At 44.2% G+C, this 16386-nt stretch overlaps 1 protein-coding gene across 10 annotated transcripts in view; it reads right to left on the bottom strand.

Annotated features, from left to right (window-relative positions):
- The window catches only part of TCF20 (transcription factor 20), a 132616-nt gene that overhangs the window by 56814 nt on the left and 59416 nt on the right, over positions 1-16386 (bottom strand). Inside the window, exon 3 of one of the 10 annotated variants that reach the window (XM_071801235.1) lies at positions 1252-1418. The exons of 8 other annotated variants lie outside the window; for them this stretch is intronic. The gene's annotated coding sequence lies outside the window, so the exon portion shown is untranslated. Of the gene's footprint in view, positions 1-1251; positions 1419-9444; positions 9722-16386 lie in introns of those variants that run through there. One more of the 10 variants, XM_071801260.1, reaches the window with a different exon arrangement.

The raw sequence follows: 16386 nt of genomic DNA, 5'->3' as shown, positions 1-16386 counted from the left end.
ATCCTAGAGCATATATCCTGAAGAAAGTCAACAGCTGAAAGTAAAGATTGCGATTCTGTGTAATTCAGCACCAAAGAAAAAAGACCACATATATAAATACAGATGAATGGAAGAAAACAAAGATACTGAACTCTTGAGCATATTTTATTTGGAAATGCTAGAGTTAAGACTCCAAAGTAAGACAGAGGGAGCTCTGGATGGCTCACTACTCTAAGAATCAGCCCAGCATTCTGTTAAACTCGAGCTCTTGCCGTCACTCATCCTGTACATCAGAGAGGAGAAAAAACAAAACTAGAAGATTCGAGTGTTTCTTCTCCACCCTGTCTCCCTTCAAGAGGACACTAAATAGAGACAATTAACATAAACCATACATGATGGATTATATATAATCATTCCATAATGCTTATGTATTCCTAGAGTTCTATTACAAGAACATAAGGATGAGATGCCGTTTCCTCCCTTGCTCCAAAACATCCAAAGAAAAACTGAAAGGTTTGCTGCATCATTTCAGCTAGAAAAGTGACAAAAAAACAAGTCACTGACTTTTACCTTGATTATTGCTCCTGCTTTAAACTCTTTGTGTCTTGCTAACCGATTGGGCAAAAGGTTCTCACTCCTTAGCTTATCTCAGAAGGGTGATATACACATGGAGCTAATAAGGAAAAATTTCAGGAGTAAACACACCCTAACAAAGTCTTTATCAACACTACAGTTCTGGGGATAAGCAAGAAGTTTTCTTACTAATTCCCCCCCCATTCATATTTAGGAGCTTCCTGACCCTGTTTTTCATTAAGCTAAGAGATGTGCTTTCCCCAGTGAGATTGATCCAGATTCACTCAACTCATCTTTTTCCACCAACTTCGATGGGCTTTCCATTAGACTGTACTCTCTCTCTCTCTATACATATATAGTTCATCTCTTCTCCCCTTGCCAGTTTTACACACCCCGTTGGCTTTCCACAAATTCCACCTTTCAAACATATAGCAAACTGTATTTCTGAAGGCCAAAAGACAAGGAAACAAACAAAATTAACTTCTATGACAAGTCAAATTTCTATATCCTAACTGCGGGATACTACCATAACTAAAAAACAACCACCACCACACAAAAACTACCACTACCAACACCACAAACAAAAACCAAAACATACACTCAACTGAGAAGCTCTCAAGAACAGTTTTGTCTCTGATGACTGGGCTATGACAACCACCGCCAGCAGAAAAGAAACCCAGAGCAGAAGGTAAGACTCACCATGCGGCTCTCAAACTGCAATGAACACACTGCTGACTGAAGTCAGAAGAACAGAGGTGCAGACCATCACCCTTCAGTGGACCTCCCTAGGTCACCACCAAAGCCAATCCTCTACCACAGCTGGCAACCAAACAATTCTGCGTCAGTGGAGTTCTCTTTATAGGCTCCTACAGTAAATGTGAGATTAAGAAAGGCAAAGGAATAATATTTCTCTATTACAATATAGCGATGTGGAAGGAAAGGGGATAAGGATAGTACAGTTCCATTTTCTTCATGCAAAATAAACAGCGTCACTTTGGAGCAATTATGCTCCTGCTACTTTTACTCCCAGCAGCACAGAAGAGAATCTGCCACTCACTCAGCAATACCCCACAAATACAAAGACAATCTGCTACCACCTTCTGTAACAATTTTGCCCAACTCATTTAATTCACTGCCTGCTAAGTGTCTATCACACTTTTCAAGACCTATCTAAATGGTCATTTTTATGCAGCAATATGCATAAGGTATGGTCAGGATCAAGAACATAGGAAAATCAGATGAGCACAACATTTCATCCAAATACGTCAAAGAAGGGAGAGAAAGAAAACCTCCTCACTTCCACATGCACAAAACAAGACCGGATAAACTTAAGAGTGGCAAACCGAAGTGTGCACCATATGACAGAACACCGTTGACGTCACTCTTTTTTTCCTTTGAATACAAGATGAGAAACAAAATACACGATAATAATAAAATCATATAATCATTTTGGTTGGAAAAAAACCCTTAAGATCGCTGAGTGCAACCTAACATTGCCAAGTGCATCTCTAAACCATGGCCCCAAGAGCCACACCTACATGTCCTCTAAATATCTTCAGGGATGGTCACCCAGTCACCTCCCTGGGCAGCCTGTTCCACTGCTTGATAACTCACTAAAAAAGTTTTCCTAATATCCAACCTAGACCTCCACCAGCACTACCTGAGTCCGTTGCCTCTCATTCTATCATTTGTTATTTGGGAAAAGAGACTGACACCCTCCTCACTACAACCTCCTTTCAGGCAGTTGTAGAGGGCGATAAGGTCTCACCTCAGCCTCCTTTTCTCCAGGCTAAACAGCCCCAGTTCCCTCAGGTGCTTCTCATCAGACTTGTGCTCCAGACCCCTCAGCAGCTTCATCACCCTCCTCTGAACTCTCTCCAGCACTTCTGTGTCCTTCTTGTAGCAAGTGGTCCAAAACTGAACACAGGATTCAAGGTGCAGCCTCATCAGTGCCAAGTACAGAGGCACAATCACTGCTCTGGTCCCTCTGGCCACACTATTTCTGATACAAGCCAGGACGATGTTGGCCTTCTTGGGCACCTGGGCACACTGCTGGCTCATGTTCAGCCGGCTGTCGACCAATACCCCCTGGAACTCTTCCATCAAGCAGCTTTCCAGTCATTCTTCCCCAAGTCTGTAGCATTGCATGGGTTTGTTGTGACCCAAGTGCAGGACCTGGTGCCTGGCCTTGTTGAACCTCACACAACTGGCCTCAGCCCAACGATCCAGCCGGTCCAGATCCCTTTGTAGAGTCTCCCTGCCTTCCAGGAGATCAACACTCCTGCTCAGCTTGGTGTCATCCACAAACTTACTGAGGGTGCACACAATCCCCTCGTCCAGATCATTGATATAGAGATTAAACAGAACTGGTCCCAATATTGAGCCCTGGGAAATACCGCTTGTGACCAGCCACCACCTGGATGTGACTCCATTCACCACAACTCTTCAGGGACGGCCACCCAGCCAGTTCTTTACCCAGCAAAGGGTACATCTGTTCAAGCCATGAGCAGCCAGTTTCTCCAGGAGAATGCTGTGGGAAACAGCGTCAAAGGCTTTACTAAAGTCTAGGTAGGCAACGTCCACAGCCTTTCACTCATCCACTAAGCCAGTCACCTTATCACAGAAGATCAAGTTGGTTAAGCAAGACTTGCCTTTCATAAACCCATGCTGATTGGGCCCGATCACCTTGTTGTCCTGAATGTGCCACATGATGACACTCAGGATGATCTGTTCCATGACCTTCCCTGGCATCAAGGTCAGACTTGTCAGTCTGACCTGTAGTTCCCCTGATCCTCCTTCTGGCCTTTCTTGTAGACAGACGTCATATTTGCTCTTCCAGTCAACTGGGACCTCCCCGTTTAGCCAGGACTGCTGACAAACAACAAAGTTGCTTGGGTGAGTACCTCCACGAGCGCCCTCAGTATCTTTGGGTGGATCTCATCCAGCCCCATTGACCTGTGTGTGTCTTTGGTGTAGCAGGTCACCAATCATTTCCCCTTGGATTATTGGGGCTTCACTCTGTCCCCTGTCCCTGTCTTCCAGCTCAGGCAGCTGGGTACCCAGAAAAAAAATGGTCTTACTATGAAAGACTGAGGCAAAGAAGGCATTGAGTACCTCAGCCTTTTCCTCGTCCTTTGTCACTATATTTCCCCCCACATCTACTAACGGATGGACATCTCCTTAGCCCTTCTTTTGTTGCTAATGTATTTATAGAAATATTTTTGTTGCCTTTTATAGCAGTAGCCAGATAAAGCTCTAGCTGGGCTTTGGCCCTTCTAATTTTCTCCCTGCATAACCTCATTACACTTTTGTAGTCCCTCCTGAGTTGCCTGCCCCTTCTTTCAAAGGTCATAAACTCTCCTTTATTTTTTTCCCCCCAAGTGCAGCTGAAGCTCTCCATTCAGCCAGGCCGACTTTCCTCCCTTCACACAGGGATAGCCTGCTCCTGTGCCTTACAGATTTCCTTCTTGAAGAATGTCCAGCCTTCCAGGACTCCTTTGCCCTCCAGAACAGCCTCCTCCCAAGGGACTCTAGACAGGCCACAGTCTGCCCTGCAGAAGTCCACCATAGCAGTTCTGCTGAGCCCACTCTTCTCTGAGGATGAGGACTCTATCATTTTGTGATCGCTGTGCCCAAGGTGGCCTCCAACCACCACACCACCCACAAGTCCTTCTCTGTTTGCAAACAACAGGCCCAGCAGGGCACCTTTCCCAGCTAGCTCACCCACCAGCTGTGTCAGGAATTTGTCTTCTGCACACTCCAGGAATCTCCCGGGCTGTTTCCTCTCTGCTGTATTTCCAGCAGACAATATAATAATGCTGATCGTGCAGCATTCAGTACATTTATCAGATAACCATTTATATTAATTTTAAAAAATATCATATACAGTGTCCCTGCTATTCCAGATTTTCTACTCATAGAAAACACTGTTTGACAAGTCAAATCGCATGGAAACTCACGTGTATCCAGGCATCTGACCAAAGGTAACAGCAAACTGCAGATATTGAATTGGAAGCTGATTAACAACACTTCATTATAGCGTACAATGGTTTATTCCTTTACGTTCTGGCAGGTGTGACAGCACATATTTTTCTTTCAGTTAGTAAGTTTTAGGTATGTTTTTCATAGTCATTAGTGGTGTTGTATATGGCCACAAGCCATCTATAGAGTCAGCTCTGCCAGTACCTAATCTCTAGTTCAGTTAAAAGCTATTACTAAGACAGAGTTTGCAGCACATATTTTCACAGGAAAAGTGATACGAACAATTCTCCCAATGAACTGTGTTAAAGCTTGTACCATAGTAGCTCCCCATACAATTTCTAGCTAAGCACTGAGCCCTTATCAGAACTCATCAGAGGGTTCTGTTGCAATTCACTTGCAATTAGATGACTGAGTTCATACTAGTAAAGTACTCTGAAATAAATCATCATATTCCAGCACAGAATACATAATGATTCCATATGCAGTTATTAGCACGAACGCAGACGTGCTGTGTGCTTACAAAGAACTGGGCGGGGGGAAGTCAATTTTCTAGACTTTTTTGTATTTGTTGCATCACAATGCAGGCAAGAAATACTTGGCTTCTCAGAGAACAGATCACATCTCAAAGGGACTCAAGCCAGGGCTTCCAGACAAAGAACCTGGTAACACTTTTTCCATTCTTCCAATATTATCACCAGTTACAAACATCATGCTAAAAAGAAGAAACACAAAGAGCACTGGGAAAGCACATGCATATTCACTGTCACCAGGTCGGGGCAACAAGAGGATGCTTGCACTTTCTTCTACCACTTCTTAACTTGGTTCCTGAGGAATCACTACACAAGAGGCAGGAAAAAAACAAAACAAAACCAGAGTTTTACTGCAACATGAATGCTTTGTTGTATCCAGGTCAAGACTGGAATTTTGACTGCTTGTGTACAAAAAGGTTCAAGACCTGGTAAAAATTAAATTTTTGTATTTTTTTGTCCTTAAATAGGCAGCTTATCATAGACTGTAGAACACCCTGAACTAATCTTATCCTCCAGCAGGTCTAAACAGAATCTGCTTTTGCTTACACATCAGCCTCAACTTCTGAGTCTTTGTGTTTGGCTTTCCCCCCACTCTCCTCTTAAAAAAATGAAAGGAAACCCATGTATCTGCATAGTAAAGAAAATCATATGCTTTTCCAAGTGTCCCAAGACAAACCCACACATAACTTCGTGGTAAACACTGGTTGAAAGGTTCAGCTGAAGAAATCAAGGAGTGGTATAGTGAGACATTACTGTGACACAGATGCACCAGCAGTGCTGTACACAGCTCTAAGACAGAATCCTTCGTTTTTCCAGTCAGTCAAGACTGAAGTCTAGTCAAGAACGGTAAGGGAAAGGACCCAGGTCAGAAGAATAACAGAACCAACTTTATTTTTTTAATAAGAGTTTGATAGAAACAGAACCGCACATTAGAATCCCATTACCAGAATACAATAGCTTCTCTGGTATAATTTTGGAGAAGTACCAACCTCTGCTTACATTATGTTTGTGTCCTCTATCAGTATCACTAAAGCGTTCTAAAAAATTTTATCTAGCATATCAACCCTATTAGAAACAGTTAAAAATACTGAAGACTACCTTTATCTTTTATTTTAGAAGTCCAAAAGCTAAACCAGAAATTCATTTTATTTTTTTGAGACAGAGATATCTCACCAAAAACCTTCAAGGAAAAACACCTTTTGCTATCAGACTGCAGTTTAATTACTTGAATAGGAAGAGTTGGTTGGTCTCAGTCCAGTCTCTGCCAAGAAATCAGCACATTAGTTGCCTCTTCAGAAACTGTCACACATAATCTTTCCTGTCTTGGAGGCCAATCGCAGGATTAAGTAATACAAATTCTCACGCAGCCAGTGAAGGTACACACTGAAGCCTGAGAAGCTAGTGCTGCCAAAAGCATTTCTAAATCTTTGGAAGTTATACGAACTCAGGTTCCAAAAACATTAGTCTAATACCCTTCATAAGTATAAAATATAATTGAATAGGGTATGAAAAAATAAATGTATGTTTTAATTAAAAAGTTACCCCACCCAAATGGATATCTGGCATACCCTGTGTCAAAAGGCAAGATATGCATAAGCCAGCTATAAACTCTTAAATATACCCTTATCTCAAATTATACGGAAACCAAGCAAGCAGCATGAAATTATTCAAGTTTATTACATGTTATGCCCACATTCTAGATAGCAACCTGCCAAGCTGGTAGAGTAACAACAGGATTGTGCAGTACAATTCCTACAAAGGGACCCTCCTAAGAGCAGCATTATTGCCATTTTGCTGTGCTTCATGGGTGGTTTAGTTAAACATGACCTAAAAAGGAAGGGAGAAAGGGGGTATGCAATGATTTTCCTTTTAACACTCTACCAAGAGCCCAAAAAGACTTCTTTACGCACATTTTCACAACAAAAAAAAGAGAGAGGTGGGAAAAACAACCCAAACTAAACATTTCACTCTTTTTCCTACAGACTTTATACGTGTATCAATCATAGACAGCACCATATTAAGAACATTTTTACTTACACTGCTTGAAGTCCTTAAATTTAATCTGAGTAGCCTTTAAAGTGTAGTAAAGAAGTACTTATTATCTCCCCTCTTCACAACTAATACACAAACAGTTTTCTGGTTCATTTGCACAACCTTCAGATTTTATTAATGCATTATAGAAACAGATTTACTCATTTAACAAAAATTAACCTCAAGCCTTCTTTATGAAACATTAATAACTAAAAAAAGGTCAAAAAATAAAATATTTCCTAACCTCCTGTTAAAGACACTCACAAGAAAGCTGTTCCTGGTGCTTTCATACAGTGTACTATGCTTAACCTGCCCCAGGCTGCAAAGATGTATTAAAGCACCCATTTTCAGCAAAAATGCAGGTTTCATCAATCCCAAAGCCTCTGGAATTTGAGTTAGAGATCAAAGCCCGAATTGTGTCGAAACATGTACTATTCTACTGCAGGGATGCTAACACATTTAAAACTATGTAGTCTGACGAATACCAAACTTTCAAGGAGTTTCAAAAACCTCCCCTAGACATTTAAGTCTATTAATACAAAGCCCAAAAGTCTGCTCTTCTGAGGTCATTCCCAAAACTACAAACAAAAATGTACAGTAGCAAGTCATGATTTGATATAAAAGATGTTGTCATACTCCCACTCACAAAGCATAGTAGTTTGCTTACTAATTTAATCAGAAAACACAAAAATAGGTATTTCATGTTCCAGCAATTTACAGAAATGAGCAAACAATATTCTCCCCTCCTCATAACATCAACAAAGTTTAAGACACAGATAACTAAACTAATAAAAATTTATTTACAGTAATTCTCTCTCCATAATACTAATGCAGTTGCTTTTCTATATACCAACAGAACCTAACAGAGACAACAGATAAAAAACACACAGCTTCACACAGCTTAAAGTTAACTAATATGAAAGCCTATTTAAATATGTAGATTTAAGAAAAAAAAACCCCACATACATTTCAGTCAAATAAAAGCTCACAAGTAAAATATTAAGAAGTATTTAACACATACACTTAACCAAACAGACTTAGCTGCACAATACTCATGCACAAACCTCAAAAACCAAAGTTACCTAACAAAAGGCAGTCTAGAAAATAGGGGCAAAAACCCCAGCTCTTCCTGACTTGAGCTCAACTAATATGCTTAACTCTAACCCAGAGCTTGGTGCATCTCCAACATCCAGTCACTTTATTGCTCTACAAAGACTGGGTAAATGTGAGCCAACTACTACACACACACCTATTGATCAGGAAGCGTGCTAAAAACGATACAGTCCAAAGAATTATCCATGGATGAATCAACAGATGGCAACAAGTGATACAGATGTGACTTGCTTTCAAAATGCTAACCTAAACACAGAAAGCTCTGAAACTGATCCTCAGTCCCCTCACAGGTATTTTTCCTTTCCTTTTCAAAGGAGGGTTTAAAAAAAAAAAAAAAAGAGTACAGGAAACAACACTGCAATTTAATCAGACTGCCTGCCCTTTTAAACACAGAAATCAAGGACTCTGATGGTGCCACATCTACCCACAGAGACCATCGCTTGTTGATTTACATACAAATGAGCTTCTACTTTCAACTTAATAACAGAGTCCCAGTACCATTAGACAGCTCTGATACATCGGCTAAGACACTCAGGTTACATAACTTTCTCTTATTCCTTCCTTAAAGGTAAGAAAAAATAACTTCCAACTGCAGCCCCAAACACAACTTCCAGCAAAGTAAGAGGCTGTTAACAAAAGACGACCTGATCCTCACAACAGCCCAAACACATCGGATTCTTGTAATCTCCGCAAATAAAAAAAATGCTAGGTTAACCCTCCAGAATGAAAGAAACAAAAACCACTATAAACCTCAGGCATTCACGACACATTCTGTCCATCTACTGCAATTTGTGTGCGGGGTGCACTCATCTGACATTTTTAATAATTTACCCCTTAAAGAGAAGTACCAATCCTCACATCGCAATAAAAACTTCACAGTTCTTGCAAAAGACCATTTTTTCAGGATGGGAAAACAGGTGGGCACCTCACTATGGAGCATGAGGGCCTCTTTAAACACACATAAACACAAGCTTTTTTTTCTCTAAAAAAAAACCAAACCAAACCTGGGGGAGGATTAAACCTCCTAATAATAGAACTTCCTAAGGGCCCTTCCGTAGCCAACACTTGCCCTCTAAGTCACGGGTGAGACCCCCACACCCCTCCCGCACCACCAAGGGGGCCGCGGCCTCCTCAGCGAGGGGCGGGCGGGCCCTGCCGGGAGCACTCCCCTCCCTAGGCCTTCCCTGCACTCCGGCACCCCCCGGCACGGTCCGACCCGAGCGCAAGTGCCCCTTACCTGCGACCCTCCCCCCGCCGCCTTTCCCGGCGCCCCCCGCCGCCGCGGGAGGTGCGGGAGGTGCGGGGGGGCTCAGCAGCGCGGGCGGCGGGCAGGCGCTGCGGGACGGGGGCCGGGACAGGGGGCCGACGGGGGCCCGGGGGCGTCTCGCTCCATTCTCCCCTCACACACTCACACACACACTCACACACACAGGAAATAACACGGGGTCAGCTGACCCCCGCCAGCCAATGGCGGCGGCCGCTGGGGAGCAGCGCGCGCCAGCGGGAACGGCGCGAGGCGGCGGGTCCCGGCCGGGCGAGGGAGCGGGGAGGGGGAGAGGCGCGCGCGCCTCTGTGCATGTGCGTGGCTGCGTGCGCGCGCGCGGCGGCGGGCGGAGGGGGGCGCGAGGCGGCCACCTCCCCTCCAGCCACGCGCCCGCTTAAAGGGGCCGCGCGCCGCAGCCGCAGGAGGGGGCGGTTGGTGCCGCCTCCGCCGCGGGGATCGGGGTGGGCGGCGGCGGGTCCGTCCCGCGGGCTGGGAGCGGGCAACGCCGCCGCGCGTGTCACCGGCCCCCCGCCATGCGGCGGCCGCTCAGGGCGAGCGCGGCCGGCGGCTCTCGGGCGGTGCGGGGACAGAGCGTGGCAGCGCGCCGGGCCCACCCAGCAGCTGCCGGGCCCCCTTCGGCCTTCTCGGGGGAGGGACCGCGGCAGTTTCCATTTTAATTGTCTCATAAATCAATAACACCCCTCCTCTTCCCCCAAGTTATTTTAAGAACCGGATTTATTCCCTTTGGCGGCTTCTCCTCCCAGGCAGCAGCTACGCAGCTGCGGCCGGAGAGCCCAGGAAGCCCCTTTACCGGCCCGCAGCCCGCAGCACACCCTGAGCCCGCGCCCAGGCCGCACGCCGGGGCCGGGCGGGCCCCGAGCTGGCGGTGCCTGAGCGGAGCCGCGGGAAACAACATGGAGGCTGCGGGCGGCCCGGTGCGGGGAGCCGGCGGTGCGGGGGGTCTGCTCCCCGCCGCACAGCGTGGGAAATTAAAAACAGTTCTCCCAGCCCTCCCGAGTCCCCTGCCAGCCTTAAACTGGGGAGTTAACCATGCCTAATCCGCGCTGGAGAAACAAGCTTTTTTTTAAAGAACGTTCACTAGTTTTTTTGGTTTTAATTTTTCAGAGTGAGAGGGCCAGGAGACTGGCAGAGGGGGCAGCTCGAGAGCAAGGATGCAGTGCCTGTCAAATCATCGTCATCTAAACCTGCATGCCAGCAAAGGAAGCTCGGAGCGACACTACAGCTTCCTCCATCTGCCATTCAGAGCAATTCACGTGAAAACGCAGGAGGCTGGCAGCCCAAGGAGCTCCAAGCGCTGGGCACAGAGAGCTCGAGCATCATCTAAAACTTGTTTTGCCAGGAACTTTGCTGAGCAGATACGACAGTTTCAATAACTGCCCTGTTTCCCAAGCTTTGTTGCCCAGATCCTCACTGAGCACCATCTCCTGTAGGAAGCCTTATTCTGAGAGAAGGCCCCTGCTTATAGCTCATCCCAAAATGCAATGAACTGTGTTGTAAGCACAGCCAGCTGACAGCTTCACTGATGGCTCCCCAACAGGTGACTCCCTCTTTACAAAAAATAAAAACCCACATCTTGTACCACGCGTTATCTGCCAAAAATAATTCGGAGACTGGCTGAAATTCCATGGAGATAGGACTGCAACGGTGGCAACAGCCTGGGAAAAACAACCAGAGCAGGCAAAAATTACATGCACTCCTGCCATTTGTTTTTCAAGGTAATAGTTTGTGGGTGTTGGGGACTCCCCGGCTGCTGGCAGGAGCACCCAGGAAGGATTCATCTGCTTCTCCGCTCCTCTTTGGACTCGACACAAGTACGTGATGGCTTCTTTCAGAGACAAAGCCTTCTGTGGTAATCTGTGCCTGCGTTGACCACCTGGGACCCACAGCTGGAGCACAGAGGCAATGCTTTGCTGCTTGCTTTTCCTCTCACAGTGCAGTTCATCCCTGCTCCCCCGCAACACTTGTTGCCCATTTGCAAGTAGCATTTAAGGCAGGGTGCTTCACTTACAAGAGGTGAAGGTCATCACTTCCTTCACCTGAAGAAGAGGCTCCGATAGCACATCTCACCATGACAAACTGTGAGGTTGCTCCAGCAGCAAGCAGCCTTAATCTTGTTGACTGCCATGGCACGCAAAGGCCTTGGTTAGTACAGCATTCCCTCGGGGGATCCAGCACTGTGATAAAAGCCCTAATGGGGTGGGGGGTTATAATTTGATTTTCTATTATCTGTTTTCTGATTTTCAAGTGAAGCATCGAGGTCAATCCTTTGTGTAGATTTATAAAGTAGGAGTGCTTTGAGTGCTCTACCTTAAACTTAAGGTAAAACTCTTTTGTATATACAGACACGGGAACAGAGCTTACCTATATAAGCTTTCTATAGCAAGGGATTTGTTTTACCTAATGTACACAATGAAGTTGCAGCATAAACAGAAAAAGTTTTGTAAAATGCTCAAAAAAGCATGATAAAACTCTAAGGACAGCTAACATTGACAAGTCAAAAATTTCTCAAAGGACCAAAAATAATTTGCATACTTAAATACCTGGATCTCGAGTCTGCTGCACAGCAGCATTTCCCATCTCCACTAATGACTACTTACAAGGGTTACAAGGCAAGTACAAGAGGAGTTGCTTTTTAAAATATTTAAAAGCTCAAAACTATATGGCTCATTTTAAAGGATTAAATGGCATTTTAAAAACCTCATGCTATAAATACATGCAAATGTTACACTACTGTCAGCTGTTGCACTACAGTAGGCATCACCGGTAACATACAGGGTCATTGAAAGCACAGAATGAAAACACAAGTTACCAGAACTATATTAGTTAAATACCACAAGCACAGGCAATATGTCCTTTGCAGCTTTTGAAGTGATGTATCAGGCTTCAACATACAACCCTGCTGAGCTTAATGGAGAATTTCATTCTCTCTGAAACTAATTTTTTGCTGTCTGAAGACTCCAGATGAAAACTCACTGTCATTAGTACACTTTGTTCACATCACTGAGCTTTTCTTTGCCACTGAACATTTCACTTTCCAGAAGAAATAAATTCAAACCTTCTGACCTGGCTATTCAGTGAGAACTACTTGACCACCACCAAAAAAAGTTAGAAATAAAACATTGTTAGGACTAATGAAGAAAGTAACCCCATCATGCTACTAGGGCTCTGATCCTTCAACCACACAAATCAAACATCCACGCAAGCAGTTCTAGGTTAGGGTAAAGCATTGGTAGTATCTATACGCTCTGAAAGCAACTTGGAAGCAAAGTACCCTTCAATTCTGAAAAGAAGAAAAACCACAGGTATTTAAAGCCAAAAATGGTTACTTAGCAAAATAAATCCTTAAAAGATCAATTTCAAAATCAATGCAACAGACTAAACAGGCTTGCATGTAAATTTCCAACAAATACATTTCATCATCAAAGAGTGCTATAAATTGAGCAGATGCACTACGCCACAGTCATAAGAAAGACTGAAGTCTCTCTGCTTTTACTGCAAGAAAATCAGCTCAACCATAATTATACAGAGCCACTATGGTACTATCACAACTGAAAAACTTCTAAACCCTATCCATTTTTCCCCACAGACACCTTCGCCCACCTCCGAAGTACTTCCAAGGATTGAAGCGCAAACAAGGCAGAGACAGGCAGGAAAATGGCCTCAAGACTTGGAACCCTCCTATGCGATGGATGCGAGCTTCTGGGCAAAATAATGCCCTTTGAGTTGCCCTCAGCACTAGTGCTACTGCTCCTACCAGCTGCGGTCACAGCACACAGCCAGCCAATGCTGACTCTTCTGCTGCCCATCAACTCCGCAGCGGCAAAAGCAAACGTTTATTCTTTTTCCCCCCCCTTATGCCTTAATGTAAGGCTTACCTTGCACATCCCTTCCCCCTCTCTCACAGATCCTGAAGGAAAAAGGTCCTTCTGACCACAGGAGGACTGACAAATGGAGATGGAGAGTCTCCTCCTGTCTTTGAGGTCACCACTTCTGATCTAGCTGTAATTCAGTAATTACTCAGTTCGTGTGGCTCTCCAGAAGCATACATTAGCAGCTGGGGGAGGGGCGGAACTGAGGGGTGACACCATTCATGACCTCAACCCATTCATCTCCACACAACCTCTGAGCTCCCTCTGCCTGTAAGGGGGGAGGCCAGCAAGCAATGCAGCTTGGGGGATGGAGAACAAATCTGCAGGTAACATATGGTGGAAAGACTCTGAGCAACCCGGTGTGTGTTAGAGAAAAGATGATTTCTGAAGGGTCCTCTGAGAGATTTCTTCTTCTTTACAGAAGGTTTTATTGCTGATGAAAAGCACTGAACTAGCAGCACCAGGAGGCTGAAGGCTCCGCAGAGTCAGGCATGCAGATTTCTCACAAGCACGGCACCCGTCCCCTCAAAGTTTTACCCTTGTCCTAATCCTTTCCCCTCTTACACAATTTCACGTCATGCACAGGCTCGCCACTGCACATTTGCAGCTTTCATCTAGACACACTCAGATGCTATGGGAATGGGCATTAGAGACTAGCTTGAAGATAGATAATACAAAAGATGACAGCAAGATCAGGCACTTACAGGTCACACAACTAGGGACTGCAACTTATACTCACGGTGGGACAGCTACATCTTTAAGCAAGTGTAAAGCAAGGGCAGCAAGCCTGATTCTCTTTCTCCAAGAAAGACATCAGCATGGCTGCATTCATTAACATTTCCTGCCTCTCCTCCCATCTAGCCCCAGGATTTCCCATACTTTCCTCCTATTTCTTTTACACTTACTTCAGATAAAAAGTGTTACATCTGACCCTACACAAGGGAGCAGTAGTATCAGACATCTCCCAAGGAACTGCAGCAAAGACGGGGAGGGCTCTCCTCTCACTAATTCACCGATATTGAACTTTTCCCCTTAAGATAGCCAAAGGAACCATGTACTTGCTGTAAAGTACCGGACAAGCACAGATTCTCAGCCTACTGACTCTCATGTCTTGAGCACATCATTTGGAAGCATCACTATAAGCCACAGTGTTAAATCCTACAACTCAGTTTCTGCAACAGAGCAACAACTGGAGTGCAAGACTTTGGAGTAGCTAAAGGAACAAAAATGATAAAGAAGCTAAAGGTAGGTAGTGTGAATCACAGCAGGAGAAAAATTAAACCACCTATATGGGAGACAATTCTGTTCCATCTTTTAATACTGCAACACTTCTGTCCTCTCATCTTCCCATTACAAGGAGCTGATTCATGAAAATAAGATCTTTGTACCTTAAGACCTGCTCAGCTTCTTCTGCTTATTCCTTTTACCTCCTGCCAAAAAGCTGCTTCTGGCAGAATCGAAATAGTTGCTGTGAAAGTGATTGTGATGCTGCAGGGAAAGGAATCCAAGTCCAGTAAAAAAAAAAGCAAGAAACAACAGAAGCTGGACTTTTGAGGAAACAGGAATCACATTTCCATGCAGATGTCGAAACTAATAAGGGTGGAAATTAAAATAGAAAGCCAAACAAATATGATTCTCCAGAAAGACTGTCTCCAACAATGCAGAAAAGGCCATCGATAAATCTCCATTATCTGAATTACTAAACATATCTAAATAAAAGGAGAAATTCAAATATTAGAAGAGCTCATCTTTTTAAATGGTCTTAGATAAAAACAACTCTGCCTTGCCTGAACACATTTTACAGAAAAGGACTGGGGTTTTCTGCTGTTATTTCTGCTGGCCTTTTACAAAGGTTTAATTTGCTGGTGGCTTGGTTTGTTTTTTTTTTTTCTGCCTACAGCGAAGTGGGAATTTCCAGGCTTAACAAGCTTAAATCCCCATGACATATAGTCCCAAATTTTAGAGGCAACTAAGATTTTGATTCTTGCTTCGCTCCCTGTTGGTTTCCTCCCTGATGCATGCAATAGCTGTTTTGAATCTCAGCTGTTCCAACAGGAGGGGAAAAAAAAAAGGTCCCTGAAGAAATCACGTTAGTTCTTCCAGTCACCTTGCTCCTACCATGCTTCAGCACTCAGGCACGTGAAACAGCACATGAGAAGGGCTTGCAGCAGCAAGAGGCAAAGGCAGAGGGCATCAGACTGGACCAAAACTAAGAGGTCTTCTATGTTCATCTGGTAAGAAGGCTATATTTATACTGGGTAGTAGTAATCTAAGGGTCCACTGAAGATACATGTTGCATGAAATCTCATTAACTTCTTGTCACAGAAACTGACTTCTGCTCTTCTGTGATGTATAGTGATGTTCTCTGGTCCTGATTCACCAGAGAGATTGGTTTATTAAAAATATTTTCAAAGTTCCACCGTGGTTTACTTACATATTTCCTAATGCTAACAAAACATGAGGAAAAAAAAAAAACTTCTTCAAACACAACTACTTTAATTACTTTCTATCTTGAGACTCATAAAAGTACATTCAATGATCAAACCCTCTAATTCTAAATTTCCAATTACATTAATGTCTTATTTTAGTGCCCTGCATTACTTTAAAGTTGTGCTCAAATCCACATCAGGATAGGGCATGTGAGAACACACAGAACTTGACACTAAACACAACATATTCAGCTATTTATAAGCGCTACCTACACATTTGGAGGTTGGGGGAAAGAAGCATACGTTCATTCAAGTCACATAAACCGAGTGACGACAATGCCTTCAAAGCTATCAGGTAACAGAGGTAACCATCCCAGGTTAAGAAAATCAGCATTTAATTTTGTAACGTCTATACAGACCCACCTTCAGAGAGCCCAAGGAATGCAGTAAAATCCCAAATAACTTGTTTCTACTTCAGGATTCAAGGGACTCTTCTAGTTGCCTACTGAAGTTCAGGTTCAAACTAACAAAGCCTCTGCTTATATTTCGTGGCTTTCATCATCCCTCTTGAAGAGATTATGTTCTGGGAAACACGC

Source organism: Patagioenas fasciata, chromosome 1 (assembly GCF_037038585.1).
Source record: "Patagioenas fasciata isolate bPatFas1 chromosome 1, bPatFas1.hap1, whole genome shotgun sequence".
NCBI classification, from domain to species: Eukaryota; Metazoa; Chordata; class Aves; order Columbiformes; family Columbidae; genus Patagioenas; species Patagioenas fasciata.
The sequence above is the reverse complement of the archived record's forward strand: the minus strand, read 5'-3'. Positions and strand labels throughout refer to the sequence as shown.